Genomic DNA, 23390 nt, shown 5'->3' on the forward strand with positions numbered 1-23390 from the left:
GGTTACTGGGGAAGAGCTGTTTGGACGCGTCTTTCCCCCCAAAATACTTCCCAAAACCCTGCACCCCACTTCCTGGACAAGGTTTGGTAAAAAGCCACACCAATTTGCCTAGGTGACTACAGACCCAGACCCTTGGATCTTAAGAACAATGAACAATCCTCCCAACACTTGCACCCCCCCTTTCCTGGGAAATGTTGGATAAAAAGCCTCACCAATTTGCATAGGTGACCACAGACCCAAACCCTTGGATCTGAGAACAATGAAAAAGCATTCAGTTTTTTACAAGAAGACTTTTAATAGAAAATAGAAGTAAATAGAAATAAAGAAATCCCCCCTGTAAAATCAGGATGGTAGATATCTTACAGGGTAATTAGATTAAAAAACATAGAGAACCCCTCTAGGCAAAACCTTAAGTTACAAAAAAGATACACAGACAGAAATAGTTATTGTATTCAGCACAATTCCTTTCTCAGCCATTTAAAGAAATCATAATCTAACACATACCTAGCTAGATTACTTACTAAAAGTTCTAAGACTCCATTCCTGGTCTATCCCTGGCCAAGCACAGCATACAGACAGACACAGACCCTTTGTTTCTCTCCCTCCTCCCAGCTTTTGAAAGTATCTTGTCTCCTCATTGGTCATTTTGGTCAGGTGCCAGCGAGGTTACCTTTAGCTTCTTAACCCTTGACAGGTGAGAGGAGCTTTCCCCTGGCCAGGAGGGATTTCAAAGGGGTTTACCCTTCCCTTTATATTTATGACAGTATGTGATCAGTCTCATGTCTTGTGGGTCTGAGTTCCATAGTCTGGGTCCAGTACCCATTAAAGTTCAGTCTCCAGCTCTCACATGCCTCCCCATTGGACAGCAGTTTTTGTTCTAGTGAAATGTAGCTGTCGAAGGAGGTCATAGTCATAGCGGGCGAGCTGGTCCATTGAGTAACTTGAGCTGATCTCCTGGAGGGCTTTGAATGTTTAAAAGATTAGGCTCTGTATTAAAGAGGGAGGCAATGTAGAGAGACGAACACTTGGGTGGTGTGTTCAGAGGCACTCCTTTTACTAAGTAGATGGGCTGCTGTGTTTTATTCTAGTTGGAAGTATGCAGCTTCATTCTTAGGTATAATGAATCGCAGTAACTAAGCCTGGAGGAGGCAGGTCACAAAAGCATGGAGTGCTGTGACTAAATCAGTGCTGGTTAGGATGAAGGCTTAGCTTTCAGGCCAGCTGCAAGTGGGCATTTTCAGCAGCTATAGTTATTTGGGGACCAAAAGCACTAAGGAGTCCAAAAGGACATTGAGGCTGCAAACAGACTTTACATTCCATGGGCAATTGCCTTCAGTAGTGGAGGATGTTTCAGAGGTGGTGAGTTCTCTGAAATGTTCCCCTTTTCCTACCAGCATCACCCCATTCTCCCTGGGTTCAGCCTGAGCCAGTTGCTTGTCATCTAGGTGCTGATCTGTCCTTGGCACTGGGAAAGGTGGGAGAGAGTGGTATTTATCTGTGTTAAAAGAGATGTCGAGTTGGGGATAATCCGTGTGTTGCTGGCATATAAAACCATGTTTTCTAACCAGCTCCTCACCATGCCTTCACACAGACGTTGAATGAGATGAAGCACAGGAATGAACCTTGCTGTACGTGGTAGGGAGCCTTGTTGGATTTGTAGCAGAGTAACTGCTCATTGTGACTCTCTGGGTACAGTCTGAGAGGAAGGACTTGAGCCATTTCAGGACAGGAGTATTTGGTGATCAGTGGTATCAAATGCCACAGAGAGGTCCTGCAAACTGTAGAAATGATGTAGCTCCCTTGCTTATGGATAGGAGAAGGTCCTCCAACTGAGCAACATGCTGTAGACTGCACTCTGGCTGAGAGGGTTCCAGGCTGACAAGTGGCTGGTGGCTGACAAGTGATGCTGGAGGCTTTTTGAATTGAGGGAATGCCAGAAGGATAATCTCAACGAGTTTCTTCCCCCTGAGTCGTCTCCTACAGGTTTTACTCTTGCAAGGGAGTTAATTATACAAGTCCTCATTTTAGACTAATTTGGAGTTTGGGGAAGGGGGAATTGGACTAAAATGGAGATGATCCCAAGCTGCAAAAAGTTGGTTATGAGCTGGAAATTTAAACCCTGCCAATATTTGGGGTTTGTGTGTTGGTTTGGCTCATCCCTAAAGTAAAATACACATATAAATTATTACAGCAGCAGAAGAAAGGCAAAGTCTGGCCATCTCCACATTTTTAAATATTAAGGAACTCAGCTAAATTTTGAGATTGGGAGACAGATTCATCAGAGACTGTGCAGTCACAAATAAAACAGTAATTTCCTATAACCTACCCAGCTATGATTTGATACGTTAGTTTTGTAATAAGGGTGAGACACACAGGAGTAGTACTAATAGATTAATCTTTTTTTCCTGGCCCCAGTCACCTGACATGGCCAGGGCTACAAAAGACTATGGGTAAAACTTTCAAAAGCGCCTAAGTGTCTTAGGACCCTAAATCCCATTTTCAAAAGTGACTTAGGCCCCTATGTCCCATTGACTTTCAGTGAGTCTTAGGATTCTGTGTCATTTTTTAAAATGAGGCGTAGGTGCATATGAAAATTTTACGCTGTACCCCTGTGACATAACGGGTCAGTATGCACTGTGTCCAGTGTTACAATTGTCATTCAAACTGAGAGATGAAATGTTTAAAATGCCTGGGCTGGGAAAAAAATCATTATTTTTGGAAGATGGCTTAAAATAATAAATATTTACAAATAAATCTGTTACAGTCTAGCATTCTCACCAGGTTTTTCATGTGATGTTTAAGAACAGGAACAAAGGGGCTTATAGCTCTTGAGCAGTTATTTATTAATAAACTCATTTTGGGCACTACTGCACCATCAAGAATAACAACCACAATAAAATGGAATTGTTTTAATAATTGCGGGGACAATATAAGCGCCATAAAACAGACTTCTTTAAATACAGTACTTTCAGCTGACATCATTTTTATTTACTAACAAAAGAAAAGATTGACTCTGGCTGCAAGAACCACTATCTTCTCCAGAGATTTGAATGAAAGATTATAGGGAGCATAGACTTGTTGGTTATATGTTTATTTGTACTTTGGGTTAAATGAATATAATGATAAAACTTGCAATGGACAAAGAAATGCTGAAAAATATTTTCACAGTTATGTCTTCCTAAAGCTGGCAGGGATATCAGTGGAATGTGTGTAAGCTTTGTATACAGGAGAAACAGAGTTGCTAGTAAGTCTGTAGGAACGAGGGGTGAAATTCTGGTCCCATTTAAGTCAATGGCAAAATGCCCATTTACTTCCGTTGAGTCAGGATTTCACCAGGGGTGTTTTAGTTCTGCTTACCTGCTTCTGGAAATTCCTCTCTGAACTAAATATTGACACTGCCTGCAATCATAGAATCATAAAAATGTGGGGCTGGAAGGAACCTCAAGAGGTCATCTAGTCCAGTCACCTGAGCTGAGGCAGAACCAAATAAATCTAGACCATCCAACCTGTTGTTAAAACCTCCACAACCTCCCTTTGAAGCCTATTCCAGATCTTGATTACCCTTATAGTTAGAAAGTTTTCCTAATATCTAACCCAGCGGTTCTCAAACTGTGGGTCAGGACCCCAAATTGAGTCGGGACCCCATTTTAATGGGGTTGCCAGGGCTGGCTGAGACTTGCTGGGGCCTGGCACTGAAGCATGAGCCCCACCACCTAGGGCCAAAGCTGAAATTCAAGGGCTTCACCCCTTGGCGGCGGGGCTCATGTTACAGGCCCCCTTGCCTGGGCCTGAAATCCTTCGGCTTCAGCTTTGACCCCCCGCCTGGAGTGGTAGGACTCAAACTTTGGCCCCCAACATGGGGCTTCGGTGGGCTCAGGCTTCGGTCCCCTGTCTTGGGGTTGTGTAGAAATTTTTGTTGTCAGAATGGGGGCACGGTGCAATGAAGTTTGAGAACCCCTGAATTTTTTCTAACCTAAATCTGCCTTGCTGCAGATTTAGCTATCACTTCGTGTCCTACTTTCAGTGGACATGGAGATCAATTGATCACCGTCCTCTTTATAACAGCCCTTAACATATTTGAAGGCTGTTATCAGGTCCCCCCTCAGTCTTCTTTTCTTGAGACTAAATGTAATATTAAATGTAATATATATATACACACACATACCTCAGAGATGATGCAAGAGGAATTAACAGATATCTAACAGAAGAACCCATTGAAGTATTGTGGGCCAGATTCCTTTCTCATTTACATCAGTGTACACCTGAAGTAATTCCACTGACTTCTGTAGCCTTACTCCAGATTTATTGAGCAGCAAAGAGCTGAGATCATAACCTGGCCAATAACTGTAGTTGTTGCTGTTAAAAGATGATTTACACTAAATTGGCTGAATAACTCTCCTGTTCTCTCAAGGGAATGGCTACAAATATGAAGGAGTTATTCATACACCGGAAGAAATTAAATCACAGTTTAGGATTATATACCACGTCATTTTTCAGTAGCTCCCAGCCCTAGATTTGTTGCTTAACATTCCATTCTTGCTGTTGTGTTTGTAAGATGTATCTAGCAAGTGCTCTTTTGCCTTCATTAAACAGATGTGGGAAAGAGTTTTCAATCTTTCCCAATAACATGCAGTTGGTATTGGTGGCTGAAGAAGTGAAAGATTAATTCTCTGCCTGTTCACAAAGGGCTAGACTGGATCTTTAACTAAAGGGGTGTGGAGAGCCGGACTGCCACAGATGGAACAGCCTGCTCCCCAGTGAGTCTGTTCTGTTGATAGGTGTTAAGGAGTGTGTGACTTCCAGGGCTTTACCACTCTGAGCAGAGGATTGTGCTAACGAGTGGCCTGGCATTGGGACCACAGGAATGTGGAAGAGCAGCAAGCTTCTCATACCCTTCCTCCACTTGTGCAAGAGCCAATCAAAATCAGGTCATGTTTCATATTATAGTGTGGTTAAGGTTGCATCACAACATCTATTTCAAGGTCGACCTTTCTAAGGCCAGGTCTACACTACAGACCTATGCTGGTATAACTATGTCGCTCGGGGGTGTGAAAATTCGCTCAGGGGTGATGTGGGTCAAAATGGTCTCACCTGTCGAGAGCTTTACCTGTCGATGTAGCTACCGCTTATCGGGGAGGTGGATTAACTACGCTGACAGGAGAGCTCTCTCCCATCGGTGTAGGAGCATCTTCACTAAAGCGCTACAGCAGCGCAGCTGTGCCAATGCAGTGTTTTAAGTTCCCTAAGTCCTCTAAAATCAACACACTTAGCGTTCTTTGAAATTTGGTGTGCCTCAGGAGGGTGCTGGGGAAAGTTATTGGCTCTGTTTTAGTCATTTGAGCCAAGGGTTCTAGAGATATAATCCCTGAAAAAAAATGCTGTTTTTCAAAAAGTTTCTAGGTTTTGTTGTTTTTTTTTTTTGCTAGCACAGAGCTAGAGGTCATGCTATTGATGCGATGTAGGTCAAAATGGTCTCACCTGTTGAGTTTTACCCAAAACAGTGCATGGCATCCACTAAATATTTGGGGGCTCCAACTGAGAATGGAATTTAAGAAAATGTATGCAGTACTCCTGTTGTGGCCTCACCATTGCCGAATCGAGGGGAGTAATCACTTCCCTCGATCTGCTGGCAATGCTCCTACTAATTCAGCCCAATATGTCGTTAGCCTTCTTGGCAACAAGGGCACACTGCTGTCTCATATCCATCTTCTCGTCCACTGTAATCCCCAGGTCCTTTTGTGCAGAACTGCTGCTTAGCCAGTTAGTCCCCAGCCTGTAGCGGTGCATGGGATTCTTCTATCCTAAGTGCAGGACTCTGCACTTGTCCTTGTTGAACCTCATCAGATTTCTTTTGGCCCAATCCTCCAATTTGTCTAGGTCACTCTGGACCCTATCTCTACCCTCCGGCATATCTACCAGTTTAGTGTCATCTACCAACTTGCTGAGGATCTAATCCATCCCATCATCCAGATCATTAATGAAGATGTTGAACAAAACTGGACCCAGGACCCACCCCTGGGGCACTCCGCTTGATACCGGCTGCCAACTAGACATGGAGTCATTGATCACTACCCGTTGAGCCGGATGATCTAGCCAGCTTTCTATCCACCTTATAGTCCATTCATCGAATCCATACTTTAACTTTCTTGCAAGAATACTGTGGGAGACCACATCAAAAGCTTTGCTAAAGTCAAGATATATCACGAACCTGTAATCAAATGTAATCAAAATCTTTCTGGGGAAAAAATTAGGCATGGAATGCTTCCTGGGAAGGGTATTAGGAAATGGAAGAGCAAAGGAATAGGCGTAGAGGGGCTTGGGGCTACAGCTAGAGGAGGGAGTTGTGGAGAGGGGGGATAAATAGGGAAGTATGGGGATTCAAGAGACGTTGGGGGCTCATCTGAGGGAGGCATGCCCCCCCAACTCTGCCAGTGCACTCCAACTCTGCCAGTCAGGGATTTGGAGCAATTAAATTTTTGAATTGCTCCGCTCCAGCTCTGCTCCGGCACCAATAGTGACTGGTCCAGCTCCACTCCGACTCCACTCCGCGCTCCGACTCAAATTAATTTTTAACTAAATAAAAAAGTGCATCCTGTAATTTTGAAAAAACATTATTTTTATTCAGACTTTTAAAACAATTTAAATGTCATCAACAATGATACAAACTAGAATCATTCATAATTCATTCTGTAAAAAATTATTGCAGCAATCAAGTCCTCTTTCATAGCCTGTCGCAAATCATTTAAAATTAACTTTAAAGCCAAAAACAGTCGCTCTACACTAGCTTGAGTTGTTGGCATGCTCGAAGCAATTCTACAGGCAGCCTGAATGCGGTGTGGGTAGCTGTGAATGGCCTCAAAAACAGACTTAACTTTTAGCCTACCAATATACTCCATTGCCTCACAGCCTTCCCGAAAGTTTCTCTTGAATAATGCTTCATTACAATTTTGAATCGCAGAAGCTCGCCGGCATCTTTCTTGTTTATCCAATTCCTTTCGAAGGCATCGTCTCCTGAAGAATTGGTGCTTGAATTATCTCCATTTCCCTGTGATGGCTGAAGATGTCTCAGGGATGGATGCTCGAACAAGTTCAGAGTGGAGACGGAAGTTTGAGAACAGCCTGCTATTTCTGAAGGATGTGAACTTTCTGAAACCACCAATTCGATTGTTGATGACTCCTTTTGTTGTGTTTCCTTTTCTTCAACTTCTTTTACCGAGTTCAAATGTAGCAATAGATTTTGTTTTTCGAGTCATTGAGCAGTATCAAGGAGCCCTTCCGTTGCCTTTGGTATTTCCCTTGAGGTAAGAAGAATCCGATACCGTGGGTCAACATAAACTCCAGCAAGGAAATGAATATTATCAAAAAGCTTCCCTTCACGTTTCTGGATGGAGGATAGAATTCCTTCTGCAATTTGTCCACCATTTTCTTGCAAGAATTTTGACAGTTTTCGCTGTTCCTTCATTAAAACTCCCGGGGTTACATCGACAGCTTGAAGATTCATGGTTGTTTGGTTTGGCTTTGCCAAGAGGTCTCACAGGTTCTTCACTTTGTCCCATTCAGCTTTTGTTAACTTGAGTTCTCTTGTTCCAGCAGCAGCCACTTGTTCACAGTAAGATTGAAAAACGAGAAGCCAATCAATCATTTGCAAATGTTGAATCCCAGTGAGTCACAGTATCCAATGATTGAGTTACCTCATGTAGATCAAGCAGAACACTTCGAATACTATGGGTTCGTAGTTTGACAACGACTTGTCGAATTTTTGCCAGAAATTTCTTTGCATGCTCTTTGTTCAGTCCATCCCAGATTGCCAACTGAAGAGTGTGAATACCATGCGTCATCAGTTGGACTTTTGAGTTGTCCTCATGAAGCCATGTTGGAAGTATGAGGCTAGGGTCATATTAACCCATTGCGCAGCAGCCTCCAAGTTGAGTTCGATTTCATCCATTCCTTTAGTTCCTTCATCAGGCAAAATAGCTTCAGTTCTGTCCGCATCCCTGTTCTCAGAGGTAGAAATGGTTTAATTATCCTCGCTGAAATTTTTGACGGCACATGTCACGTTTGCTGCATTGTCAATGCAGATGCTCAGCACTTGCATTTCACTGATCCCAAATTTTTCTAAAATAGCTTTTACTTGACTTTTCACGTATGAAGAATTGTGACGCCCTTCAGTGTCGATTCTGTCCAAGGTTTTTACCACAGCTTTATCTTTTTTTCATCATAGTACTGAGCATTGATTGCAAGGAAATTTCTGTTTCCATGGGTTGCCGCATCCATTTTCAGGTAGCACAATTTTTGCTCCAAAGCTTCCTTGAGCTCTTCATGACCAGACTCAGCTGTGCTGACAACTAAATAACGAACCGCATCGTGCCCCATCAAAATGCCAAGCTACAGACCCTTTTCACCTGCAATTTTTTGGAATCCTTTGTTCTTTAGCCTGAAGGTAGTGAGCGGTGTTGAACTCAAGCAAGCCATTTCCATCAGACCTTCACGGAAAGTATTGGCATCCATGGTGACTGTAACCTTTGAGGACTTCAAATATGAGCCAAGTTTTGTTTGCTCAATTTTGGGTTTCTTTTCAGATGAAGCTCTGCAAAAATCTTTTCTCCAGGTGTTTTCAAAGAGCCAGATGAACGTCATTTAGCAGCGTCAGCTTTCTGTTTTGCCTCATCTTCCTGGTCCTTTTTTGTAACCAGAGCCGCATAGTTTTCAGGATGGTTACTTTTTACATGCCACCAAAGGTTGAAACTTTTCACGGCACTTGCTTCACTTGTCTTGAAGCTACATTGTTTGAGCTCGCCATTCATTTCCTTTTCCACCTTGCACGTTGCCGATTTCTTCTTTGCTTTTCCCAAAAGTCCAAATTTGGGCTTTTCAAATTCAAAAGTAAAGACATCGTTGAGATCCTTTTCAATAAATCGGCTATCAATCATGGGGGGGCAGATTTGATTTTTTTGCTGAAGCCATGGCCAAATCTTCTTGCGCCACTATCGCATCCAAATGTTATTTGTTATGATCTTCGAAAAGCAATGAACAAAAGCATTACATTTTTTTATAATGTACCTGCTTGTGATAACTTAACCACTTAAGGTACTCCAAATTTATTTTGGATTTTCTGGACAAAAATGATTGCATTTTCTTTTTACACAAAATTATTATTAAAGTATATTTTAATATTTTAACATGTTTCTTGCAGTTTTAATGAAGTAAGAAGTATTTTTAATATACATAATTAATATACATTTTTATTTATAAATTGCAAGTTAGTTTTTCTTATGAAATTTTGTGGTAAAAATATTTGAAATATTTTCCAAGTTTTTAATTAATATCTCAAAAACGCTTTATTATAGATATATCAGTGAAATTTGGTATGTGCCGTAGCGTTAGTAGGTGCTATCGCTGTTCTGCAACATTAACTGTTGGGCAGCAACGAGGCTACATGTTACAAGGTTGAAAATAAACTTTAATGGGAAAGCGGATTCAAATTGCAAGCACAGTTCTTTTAGTAAAGAGAGCAAATTTTCTGAAATATATTTTTGCTTCATCAGCCTGAATAGATTATACAAGATAGAGCAAATAACAGGTTCTATCTTGTATAATGTTTCCAGCCTGATGAAGGAAAAATGTATTTCCGAAAATTTGCTCTCTTTACTGAAAGGACTGTGCTTGCAATTTGAATCCGCTTTCCTGTTAAAGTTTATTTGCAACATTCTATCATACAACATCATTCAAATAAAATTATTTAAACTACAGGCGTTGTGAACTGGGGGGACTAGGCCAATTTTATTTAATATTTTTTAAATCTTCGACTTTTTAACAGATATGACCCTGGAATATGATTTAATGCTAAAACATGTATTAAAATAGTACTCTTAATTTATTTTGTATAATTAACCGTTTCCAGTAATTCTATTTAAAAATTTTAATCTGCTTAGATGCTTAGAATGATACAAAGAATTTTACTTTTTACTTATTTTTCAAATTTGGAACCATAAATTTTAAACGTAATAATAAATAATAACCAAAAATTATTAACTTATTATGGAACATAATATTACCGCTCGTAGCCAGGGGCAGTCGACGACAAGCCTTTCTTGAAATATGAAATAAAAATGACCAACTGCCAGTTTGGGAGGCCTATGGTTTAAATAATTTTGCATAATGTAAGATGGTAGCACATACTAACGCTAAGACACAGACATAATTTCACTACTTTATATTAAAGCTTTTTTGAGATATTAATCAGAAATTAACTTTTCATCATCTGCTTGAAGGGACTGTAGCTCTCTTAGGAAGACTTTTAGGACACGTGTTCACAGAAATGTTTTTTCTTAAAATGACCCAAGGATTCACCCCCAAAGTTGTGTTGGACATTTTCCAATCACTCTGGATATATCACAGAAATCACTTCTAATTTATGCAAAAATGTTTACTGTATATTTATATGCCTGCTGCACACAACTTTTTCAGTAAATTTAAAATTACAAACAACGCTACCAAAAGACCGTTGAACAGATGACATATAAAATAAGTCCGCCAGAGTGATACGGGAGCATGTAAAAATGAACAAATATACCGGTAACGGGAGCCCATGTGAGAAATGAGCTTAAGTGGTTAATATTTCTTGTGATATCTTAATATATCAATAAACAAAAACATTATTTTTTTTGCAATATACCTGTTTGTGATATCTTAAATGTTGCATCTTTCATCACACTTTTCCTTAATCGCAGCGCTCAGCGCGTCTTGTTGATGAACCCTTACAAAACAAGTATCAACACATACTTATCTAACTAATCTACGCAAGTACGTACCTGCCTAACCTTGACACAAGGGTGGGAGCAGTCTGCAGTGTTGCCGGATGTCTGATAATTATCTGGTTTCAGAGTAGCAGCTGTGTTAGTCTGTATCCACAAAAAGAAAAGGAGTACTTGTGGCACCTTAGAGACTAACAAATTTATTTGAGCATAAGCTTTCGTGAGCTACAGCTCACTTCATCAGATGCATGCAGTGGAAAATACAGTGGGGAGATGTATATACACAGAGAACATGAAACAATGGGTATTACCATACACACTGTAACCAGAGTGATCAGGTAAGGTGAGCTGTTACCAGCAGGAGAGCGGGGGGAGGGGGGATGGGGGGACAGGACCTTTTGTAGTGATAATTAAGGTGGGCCATTTCCAGCAGTTGACAAAAACGTCTGAGAAACAGTGGGGGTGGGGTGGGGTGGGGGGAATAAACAAGGGGAAATAGTTTTACTTTGTGTAATGACCCATCCACTCCCAGTCTCTATTCAAGCCTAAGTTAATTGTATCCAGTTTGCAAATTATTTCCAATTCAGCAGTCTCTTGTTGGAGTCTGTTTCTGAAGTTTTTTTGTTGAAGAATTTCCACTTTTAGGTCTGTAATCGAGTGACCAAAGAGATTGAAGTGTTCTCTGACTGGTTTTTGAATGTTATAGTTCTTGACGTCTGATTTGTGTCCATTTATTCTTTTACGTAGAGACTGTCCAGTTTGACCAATGTACGTGGCAGAGGGGCATTGCTGGCACATGATGGCATATATCACATTGGTAGATGTGCAGGTGAACGAGCCTCTGATAATGTGGCTGATGTGATTAGGCCCTATGATGGTGTCCCCTGAATAGATATGTGGACACAGTTAGCAACGGGCTTTGTTGCAAGGATAGGTTCCTGGGTTAGTGGTTCTGTTGTGTGGTTGCTGGTGAGTATTTGCTTCAGGTTGGGGGGCTGTCTGTAAGCAAGGAGTGGCCTGTCTCCCAAGATCTGTGAGAATGATGGGTCGTCCTTCAGGATAGATTGCAGATCCTTGATGATGCGTTGGAGAGGTTTTAGTTGGGGGCTGAAGATGATGACTAGTGGCATTCTGTTATTTTCTTTGTTGGGCCTGTCCTGTAGTAGGTAACTTCTGGGTCTGTCAATCTGTTTCTTCACGTCAGCAGGTGGGTATTGTAGTTGTAAGAACTCTTGATAGAGATCTTGTAGGTGTTTGTCTCTATCTGAGGGGTTGGAGCAATAGCAGTTGTATCGTAGAGCTTGGCTGTAGAGAATGGATCTTGTGGTGTGGTCTGGATGAAAGCTGGAGGCATGTAGGTAGGCATAGCGGTCAGTAGGTTTCCGGTATAGGGTGGTGTTTATGTGACCATCGCTTATTAGCACCGTAGTGTCCAGGAAGTGGATCTCTTGTGTGGATTGGTCCAGACTGAGGTTGATGGTGGGATGGCAGTTGTTGAAATCATGGTGGAATTCCTCAAGGGCTTCTTTTCCATGGGTCCAGATGATGAAGATGCCATCAATGTAGCGCAAGTAGAGTAGGGGCATTAGGGGACGAGAGCTGAGGAAGCGTTGTTCTAAGTCAGCCATAAAAATGTTGGCATACTGTGGGGCCATGCGGGTACCCATAGAGTGCCGCTGATTTGAAGGTATACATTGTCCCCAAATGTGAAATAGTTATGGGTGAGGACAAAGTCACAAAGTTCAGCCACCAGGTTTGCCATGACATTATTGGGAATACTTTTTCTGACGGCTTGTAGTCCATCTTTGTGTGGAATGTTGGTGTAGAGGGCTTCCTCATGTTTATTTCCTCCCCCCCCCCAACTGTTCCTCAGATGTTCTTGTCAACTGCTGGAAATGGCCCACCTTGATTATCACTACAAAAGGTCCCCCCCGACTCTCCTGCTGGTAATAGCTCACCTTACCTGATCACTCTGGTTACAGTGTGTATGGTAACACCCACTGTTTCATGTTCTCTGTGTATATAAATCTCCTCACTGTATTTTCCACTCAATGCATCCGATGAAGTGAGCTGTAGCTCATGAAAGCTTATGCTCAAATAAATTTGTTAGTCTCTAAGGTGCCACAAGTACTCCTTTTCTTTTTGATAATTATCTGATTCTTTAATAAAACGTATCTCCAAAACACTTTGTAATTTTATATCTGTACATTAAATCGTGATTTTGGCTGAAGTGAGAAAAACTGTGACATATTATGTACAGTGGTAAAGTAGATGTTAATATCAGTTGTTATACAATCTGAAACTTTTTGGCACCTTTAGGACTTGCTTGCTAAATATAATTCATTTTGGACTGAAAATGAAAAAAAAACTGGAGCAGTGGAGCAGTCAAGATTTTCTGTGCTCTGACTCCGCTCCAGCTCCAGGCAAAAACCTGCAGCTCCACTGCTCTGCACTCCAGCTCTGGGCTCTGCTCCAAAGCCCTGCTGCCAGTGCACCCAAACCACCCTGCACCCCGGCCTTTCTAACCTTCCTGCACCCCCAGCTCCACCAGTGCACCCCAACCCTTCTGCCTTCCACAGGTCTGCCAGGGCACCCCAACCACCATGCACCCCAACTTACCTACACACCACAACTCTGTCAGTGCACCCAATCCTGCATCCCAACCCCTATTCACCCCAACCCCCCTGCTCTTCCAGTTCACCCTCCCACTTTGCACCTCAGCCTCCTGCATTCCCAGCCCTGGCAATCACCCTGCACCTCAGCCTTCCTGCACCCCAATGCAATTCCACTGTAACCCTAGTTGTCTTTCGCACCAGGCATTGGCACTGCATGTGAGTCGGGTTATAGGAGAGGGGGAGTAACAGCATTTCCTGCTTGCGGTGAGGGGGCCTAGATACAGTCATAGAATTGGGGGCTAGGTTGGAGGAGGGAGTGCAGTCAGGGGCATGGCTGCGGTCTGGAGAGGTGTGCTGAAGCAGGGCTGGTGGGATGCAGTTCATATGGGGGGAGTGTCAGTTGGGTCTGTATGCTAATTGCTGGGGGGGGTTTCTTTTTGTCCTTTAAGAGTGTTAGCTGGAATCTTGTGAGTGAGAGTGAATGGGTTGTAGAAGGAGGTGAAGAGCTTGTTCATTTCAGCCACTGTGGGGCTGGCTGGGTAAAGGTATATGTGTTAACAGGGTATATTGGGGTATTGCTGAAAGAGGCAGAGTTAAATTTGCATTTCCTGGTTTTCAGAAGTTTGAGTTTTACTCAGCTAAAAATTCTGCAAGGGGACAGCATACCACCAAACAACCATAACTCAGTGTTTAAGTAGTTTTTTGCCACTGAATTACAACTGTCTGTCTCATACTGAACAGTGTGTGTACATTATGTGTATATATATAGGGGGAGTATATATATGTATATATATAGGGAGAGTGTATATGCTCTAATTCTGTACTTCTGACTTGGGCAAAACTACTACTGGAAATTCTGCCTGAGTAAGGTATGCAGGATCTGGTCTTCTGTTTGTACTAGAATTGTGAAAATGTATTTTTGTCACTATTTATGGGAATGTGCTTAAGAACAAAAAGCATGAGCTATAAAGACTGAACAGATATTATTATAGATAATGTTTATGAAGACAAAATAACCAAGGGAATAAAGCATGATATAATTTTATTATTTTTACTTCACTCTTCCCTCATGTTCCCTGTAAATTTGTATGCCAGGCAATTAAGATAAAAATTTACAAGAGAGTTGATAACTCTTTTCTCTTCCAGATAAAATTAAATAAATGGAAAGATTCATTCAGAAGATGAAAACCTATGCATGCTGCTGGAAACACTTTAAATTAGAAATGTAAATGGAATGCTCAGATTCAATCCAAATCGCATCAAACGCAGCCAGCTGGTTTAAATCAGCACAATGCAGGAATTTGGAAGCAAATGGAGAACTCAGAGAGACGCCAAAAATCTAAGCCAACTTTGCAAAACTCATCTCTTAGGCAAATGTTTAAAAAATGTAATTAAAAGTACATGGAAGCAATCTAGTGCCTAATGTTAAAAAAAATATACACAGGAATGGCAGTGTTATACTGTAAATCAGAAAAAAGCAGCTGCAAAATCTGGGCCTTTTTAAAGTAACCAAATAGGACAAAACCTATTTAATATTATTCTTTTGTGCTTAAAGAAAATCAGTTTGACAATATGTCAGATTTCTGGTTTTGAAATAGAACTGTGGAGAGGGCTTTTTTTCTTTCTTTCTTTTTTTGCACGTACTGGGAAAAATCCTGCATATCCTACATATCCCAAACTCACTCATAGACTCATAAATATTAAGGTCAGAAGGGACCATTATGATCATCTAGTCTGACCTCCTGCACAACTCAGGCCACAGAATCTCACCCACCCACTCCTGCAATAAACCTCTCACCTATGTCTGAGCTACTGAAGTCCTCAGATCATGGTTTAAAGACTTCAAGGTGCAGATAATCCTCCAGCAAGTGACCGATGCCCCAAGCTACAGAGGAAGGCAAAAAAACCCCAGGGCTTCTTTCAATCTGCCCTGGAGGAAAATTCCTTCCCGACCCCACATATGGCGATCAGCTGAACCCTGAGCATGTGCGCAAGATTCACCAGCCAGATACCCAGGAAAGAATTCTCTGTAGTAACTCAGATCCTACCCCATCTAACATCCCATCACAGGCCATTGGGCCTATTTACCATGAATAGTTAGAGATCAATTAATTGCCAAAATCATGTTATCCCATCATACCATCTCCTCCATAAACTTATCAAGTTTAATCTTGAAGCCAGATAGGTCTTTTGCCCCCACTGCTTCCCTTGGAAGGCTATTCCAGAACTTCACTCCTCTGATGGTTAGAAACCTTCATCTAATTTCAAGTCTAAACTTCCCGATGGCCAGTTTATATCCATTTGTTCTTGTGTCCACATTGGTACTGAGCTTAAATAATTCCTCTCCCTCTCTGGTATTTATCCTTCTGATATATTTATAGAGAGCAATCATATCTCCCCTCAACATTCTTTTGCTTAGGCTAAACAAGCCAAGCTCTTTCATAAGACAGGTTTTCCATTCCTCGGATCATCCTAGTAGCCCTTCTCTGTACCTGTTTCAGTTTGAATTCATCCTTCTTAAACATGGGAGACCAGAAGTGCACACAGTATTCCAGGTGAGGTCTCTCCAATGCTTTGTATAATGGTACTAACACTTCCTTATCTCTACTGGAAATACCTTGCCTGATGCATCCCAAGACCGCATTAGCTTTTTTCAAGGCCATATCACATTGGCGGCTCATAGTCATCCGATGGTCAACCAATACTCCAAGGTCCTTCTCCTCCTCCATTACTTCTAATTGATGCGTCCCCAGCTTATAACTAAAATTCTTGTTATTAATCCCTAAATGCATGACCTTACACTTCTCACTATTAAATTTCATCCTATTACTATTACTCCAGTTTACAAGGTCATCCAGATCCTTCTATGATATCCTGGTCCTTCTCTAAATTGGCAATACCTCCCAGCTTTGAATAATCTGCAAACTTTATTAGCACACTCCCACTTTTTGTGCCGAGATCAGTAATAAAAAGATTAAATAAGATTGGTCCCAAAACCTATCCCTGAGGAACTCCACTGGTAAACTCTCTCCAGCCTGACAGTTCACCTTTCAGTATGACCTGCTGTAGTCTCCCCTTTAACCAATTCCTTATTCACCTTTCAATTTTCATATTGATCCCCATCTTTTCCAATTTAACTAATAATTCCCTATGTGGCACCGTATCAAACGCCTTACTGAAATCTAGGTAAATTAGATCCACTGCGTTTCTTTTGTCTAAAAAACCTGTTACTTTCTCAAAGAAGGAGATCACGTTGGTTTGGCACGATCTACCTTTTGTAAAACCATGTGGTATTTTCTCCCATTTACCATTGACCTCAATGTCCTTAACGACTTTCTCCTTCAAAATTTTTTCCAAGACCTTGCATACTACAGATGTCAAACTAACAGGCCTGTAGTTACCCGGATCACTTTTTTTTCCTTTCTTAAAAATAGGAACTATGTTAGCAATTCTCCAGTCATATGGTACAACCCCTGAGTTTACAGATTCATTAAAAATTCTTGCTAATGGGCTTGCAATTTCATGTGCCAATTCCTTTGATATTCTTGGATGAAGATTATCTGGGCCCCCCGATTTAGTCCCATTCAGCTGTTCGAGTTTCGATCTACCTCAGATATGGTAATATCTACCTCCATATCCTCATTTCCATTTGTCATGCTACCATTTTCCCGAAGATCCTCATTAGCCTCATTAAAGACTGAGGCAAAGTATTTGTTTAGATATTGGGCCATGCCTAGATTATCCTTAACCTCCACTCCATCCTCAGTGTTTAGCGGTCGCACTTCTTCTTTCTTTGTTTTCTTCTTATTCATATGGCTATAGAACCTTTTACTATTGGTTTTAATTTGCAAGGTCCAACTCTACTTGATTTTTAGCCTCTCTCACTTTATCCCTACATGTTCTGGCCTCAATAAGGTAGCTTTCCTTGCTGATCCCTCCCATCTTCCACTCTCTGTATGCTTTCTGCTTTTTCTTAATCACCTCTCTGAGATGCTTGTTCATCCAGCTTGGTCTACAACTCCTGCCTATGAATTTTTTCCCCTTTCTTGAGATGCAGGCTTCTGATAGCTTCTGCAGCTTTGACTTGAAGTAATTCCAGGCCTCCTCTACCTTTAGATCCATAAGTTCTTCAGTCCAATCCACTTCCCTAACTAATTTCCTTAATTTTTGAAAGTCAGCCCTTTTGAAATCAAAAACCCTAGTTGCAGATTTATTTTTGTTTATCCTTCCGTTCAGTTTGAACTGAATTAGCTCATGATCACTTGAACCAAGGGTGTCCCCTACAACCATTTCTTCTATGAGGTCCTCACTATTCACCAAAACCAAATCTAAAATGGCATCCCCTCTTGTCAGTTCAGCAACTACTTGGTGAAGGAATCCATCAGCTATCACATCTAGGAAAATCTGAGCCCTATTATTATTACTAGCACTTGTCCTCCAGTCTATATCTGGGAAGTTAGTCTCCCATGATCACGCAGTTTCCATTAGTATTTACTTCATTAAAAATATTAAAGAGGGCTCTATCCATATCAGACCCCGGCGGTCTATAGCACACCCCAAGCACTATCACAGGGGAGGCTCTAGTAGTTTTCTTCCCCAATATGATTTTTGCCCAGACAGACTCTGTCTTATCCATTCCATCGCTTCTTATTTCTTTACATTCTACCTCATCATTGAGATACAATGCTACTCCACCACCTTTGCCTTTATTTCTGTCTTTCCTAAACAGCACTTACCCTTCAATACCTGTAGTCCAGTCATGACTACTATTCCACCATGTTTCTGTTATCCCTGTAACACCAGGTTTCACTTCCTGCACCAGTAGCTCTAGTTCCTCCATTTTGTTACCTAGGCTTCTCACACTGGTGTACAAACATCTTAATTTTTGCTGTTTGCCTCGCTCACATTCTTTACCCGATTAGGCATGGACATTCTACAGCCAGTATGACCTATTAGACTGGTATCCACACTGCCCTTCCTCCTTATGTCCATTCTCCTACCCACGGCTGTATCCTTTCTTACTTTGTTTTCTTTCCTCTCAATGCTAAAGTCTGGCATGGAGATTACCTGGACATCTCCCAACCATCTCCCCCAAATTCCTAGTTTAAAGCTCTCTTAATCAGTTGTGCCAGCCTCCATCCTAGAAGTCTATTTCCTTCCCTACTCAGATTAAGTCCATCCCAAGAGAACTGTCCTCTGTCCATGAATGCGTCCCAGTGGCCATACATCCCAAAGCCCTCCTTATAGCACCACTGCTTGAGCCATCTGTTGATAGTCATAATCTTGTCACAACTTTGTTGCCCTTCTCTAGGAACAGGCAGAATCCCACTGAAGATCACCTGAGCCTCGATTTCCTTAAGTGTCTTCCCCAGCCTGGCATAGTCTCCCTTGATAAGTTCCAGTGAGAATCCACCGGTATCATTTGTTCCCACATGAAGGATGATCAGTGGAGTCTTTCCCGCTCCCTTTAGGATCCTCTTCAACCTCAGGTCCACGTCCTATATCTTAGCACCTGGAAGACAGCACACCCTTCTATTCTCTGGATCAGCTCTGGTTTCAGGCCTGTCTGTTCTTCTCAGTAAGGAGTCCCCCATCACGTAGACTTGCCTTTTCCTGGTGACGGTGTGATTCTCCGGTCTATCCTCTGTTCCCTCTGGCTGCAAGTTCTTTCCATTTCTGTTCTCCCTTGTTGTCCTCTTCAACCCATCCTGTATCCTCCTGGGGTTCATATTTGGTGTAGTGTCCATTGACTCTTCCCTGTTTCCTATAGGACTAGCCACTCTTCTCTTCTTCCTTGCCCTTCCACCTTCAGTGACCACCTGCTGAGCCCCTTCTTCATTTTCCAACTCTGCAAACCTGTTCTTGAGCTCTATTTCTCCTTCACTAGCCTGTCTTTTCCTCTGCTTGGTTCTCTTAGTCGCATGCTTCCACTGTCCATTTTCTTCACCCAGCAGTCTCCCCTCAGAGTTCTTCAGTCCTGCTTCCTTCTGCAAGTCTGAGCTATTCCCTTCAGCCGCCTCATGTCTTTGCTCCATAATCCGCTCGAACCCCCTTCTAAACTCAACCAGACTTTCCATCTCCAATCCTCGGATCTTCTCTTCCATCAGCTCTAGCAGACAGCACTTCATGCAGACAAAACTCTTACCAGGTACCCCCTCCAGGATCATGTACATACCCCAGCTTCCACATCCAGTCATCTTCATTGTGTCTTCCCCTACATGGGTCACTCCCACTGCTGCCTCTGTATCCGTCGTAGCCTTCCCACCTAAATCCTGTTCATCTGGGAAACCCAAACCATACCAGAACACCAGCACCCACAGCAAAATCAAACCCCAAACAAGCGCCGCAATACAAACTCCCCTTTCAAACTCCCCTGTTTACAGCTCTGTTTGCTGGCTCCTGTGCCGCTGCAGCTGTCTGTGCCACTGCCTGACTGGCTGGCTGCCTTTCTAGGAAGAACAAGACTCGTATAAGACTGTCTGGCATCATCTAATGATGGCATCACCATCTTTTTGCTGACCAACCTATAGTCCTAGCGGGAGCAATACAGACTGCCCTCTGTTTCAGCATCTCTGATATCCAGCCTTTGATGGTCCTGGAACCAGATGTCATATTGCTCCCAAACCCGTTGGCCCACCCTTCTCCTTTAATCCCTAAGGAACAAATTCAGAGTTAGGCCTTAATGCTTTTATTCTCACACTGGCTTGTTTTAGATTATTATAACAGTGATAACTGCTTACTTGTTCATGTACTTTGCAAACTTGCCAGTTCTCTGGCACTAAATCTCTATCTTGCCAACCAGGTAAAAACTTCAAGCACAGGTTACTGGATCTTGCTGGAGTGGACAAGGGATAAATGGCCTTAGTGCTCACTGCAGCAGAATATTAGTTGAATGTGAATTTATTTCCAGACAAGCACTGACGTTTGTCACCTCGTTTAGTGCTGTCCCCTACAGAGAGAGAGATGGCTTGAACATGTTGGCCTTGCTGCCATTAGTGTTTATGCTAACATGAGATTAGTTCAATAGTACCACACTGAGGAAAGAAGAAAATATGCTAAGGAAAATTCAAAGGAAAAATATTACTTTGAGTGATCCTTTAGGTGATGCATTCTGACATGACTCTGACCAGCAATGGTCTTCACACTGGAAAAAATATGATTTCAGATGCCAGTAAGTTTAATTAAGCTTCTCCACCCGCTCCCGAAGTATGAATCCTTCAGAGATTTCAGCAAGAAAGCTGAAGAGGGCCAACCAAAATTGTTCTTGGTCTTGGCCAAGAAATGTAATTGATGATTCAGATTTCTCTAGTCATGAGTTTAAAGATTGTTCTTCAAATGCTGTTAGATTTAGTTTAACAATAACCCCTTTGTCGTCATCTTGTTTATCCAAAGCACTTTTATCATCTGTTGGAAACATACCTTAAAAATCATAAAAAGAAAAGGAGTACTTGTGGCACCTTAGAGACTAACCAATTTATTTGAGCATAAGCTTTCGTGAGCTAGAGCTCACTTCATTGGATGCATCAGCGATGCGAATACAGACTAACACAGCTGCTACTCTGAAACCTTTAAAATAGTAAAATTCCAGCTATTTGGTATAAACATAGTCCTGTTTTCACTTTCAGTTACAGCAGAATAAGTGGATCAGATGTTAAAATTTTTCTATATATATGAACTCAGACTAGAATGTAGAAAACACACTAACAGATCTCTTCTAAGAAAGTTTACTTCACAGAATGTACATGGTTTCTTTCCCCTCTTTGGTACTAAGGAGCCTGCCATGCCATTGCTTACCATGGACTGAACCAAGATTATTTTTCATTGTATTCCCAAGAAAAGGAGAGCTGAATTATTCTAAGATATTTTAAAATGTGTCCCCTGCATTTTCTTGTGGCATGTGTACATATTTTTATAAATACAATGAACAAATAACTCTAACAATAATAAATTTATTAGACCAATATCAACACAAACGAAAATCTCTTCCTCATATTCAGCTATAAACAAAAATAAACCTTCACCAATATGCCATCAAGCTATCGCCTGAGTAAACAGCTGGGCCTTGCGCCATGGGCGTTCCCTAAAAATGCTCTACTCCCAGCAGCTTCAAGCTTTTGCTAACAACTGCATGGTTGGCCCCCACCTGAATATCATTCATGATCTGATTTTGTACAGACACTTTGCTGGTGTTGCAGCCCACAGGCTCTCTTCAGGCCAACACAGATGTAACTGGATACACTAACAGCACTGATGTTCAGCCAGTAAGTGGACATTGGAGCCATACCAACATATCATTGTCTGTCCACATTGGAAGAAAGACAGGAGGCAATGGATGTGGTTTAATTAGGCTGCAATTTTATTCACTTAAAATACCTCGGAGTACCTGACAACAAATTGTACAGCATCACTTCTTTAATCAGTTCCACATAATGTATTGGGACCCTACTGCCTTTCCTTTGCAAGAGGTGAATAAAGGAGAGGGATAAGCTCCTGCTTTTCCAGAACCCCCAAACCACCTTCCTGAGTTCTTTTAGAGGGGCCTAGGAGAAGGAGGGGGGTCAGCTCCCTGTTGTATGAGATGAAGGAGCCTCGTCCCCCCCCTTTCTCCACTCCCATAAGGGATGTTTTTTTTTAAATCCTTTTCCAATCCATTTTACCATAACTGGATCCCTTCCATACCGTGTACCTGCTCTGGACATCTGCCACAAGTGCTACCCACTAAATTACAACATTATATAAGCTAACCCCCCTACTCCACCATGCTGGGTCCCAGACCTCTTGTGGGGAAGGTGAAAACCCCACTCTGCTTTGGCCAATCTAGCAGTGAGTGAAAAATTCCTCCCAGCCCCCGAAAGAAAAGGGCAACTTAATGCCCAAAGGGAGTCAAAAGGGAACCTGGCCCAGTTCCTTGATGTGGGGGTGCCACCCAATCCTGGAAAAAGAGGGCTTCTCCAGGCTGTATGCAATATAAATACCCCTGCAGTCTTCCAGTCAGCAGAAAGGGCAATGCAGTGACCTTCTGTTGCCCTGGTCCCAACTACTTCCTGCCCTTGCTGTTTGTCCTGGTAAATGTTCCCCTTCTCCTCACCTACTGTAAGAAGCTCTTAAAAAGGCAATGCCCCTTTTCTTCCAGCTGGCTGGACAAAGACCCCCTCACATGAAGATTGCGGTCAGCACATTCTCCTCTTCTGATTATCACCTCATCTAGGTGAAGATCTGGGCCGTGAATCCACCAAGCTTTCAGTAATCCCTAGAAAAACGAGCTGCCCAATTTAAGGATTGTACTGATGAGCTGGAGGAGCATTATAAGCCCGTGGTGATCAGAGCTGTTAATGCCTTCGCCCAAAGTTGCCCCCTCCCTGTACATTGACTAAGCGGATCAGGAGTGATGGAAGCTCCCTAAAAGTGTGTGTGTGTGGGGGATAGCACCAGTGCCTGAACAGTGGCCCTGCCCTCGCACCACCCCTTCCCCTCAGGCCCCGACCTTGTCGAGCCCCTTTCCCCCAATGTCCTGCCCTCTGCTCGCTCCTCTTCTCTCCCTCTCCCCCGTCACTCACCCTTACAGACCATCATGATTCGCTGATGGACTGCAGATGTGGTGAAACTTCAGATGTGGTGAAACTTCATTTGAATCTCTCTGCCAGCATCACTCATAGGACTACACCACTACAGTAAAGGAAATGAAAATGACATCTTCATCCTCCCCAGCTGCAAAATCACAGCTGCAGAGCTATATTGAATAGTCTAGTGGCTAATCAGCGTAGACTGCATAAACTAATATCTGAAACAAGCACTGACCACACCAGATGCAAGGTGAATTCACTGAGACAGAAAATCTTGAACCAGACAGAAAAAGATTCATCATGCCACCACCCGTGACTAAGCTTGGGCCCATTATGCTCAGTGAAGCGCAGAAAGCCCTGGGAAATCTTCAAGTCACCCCCTGTGATACGGTTGAAGCCCATAAAGACCCACTACTGATGGAACTGTTCAGCGCCTCTTTCAGGAGAGCAAACCTGCC

The sequence above is a fragment of the Eretmochelys imbricata genome, chromosome 3 (genome assembly GCF_965152235.1).
Source record: "Eretmochelys imbricata isolate rEreImb1 chromosome 3, rEreImb1.hap1, whole genome shotgun sequence".
NCBI classification, from domain to species: domain Eukaryota; kingdom Metazoa; phylum Chordata; order Testudines; family Cheloniidae; genus Eretmochelys; species Eretmochelys imbricata.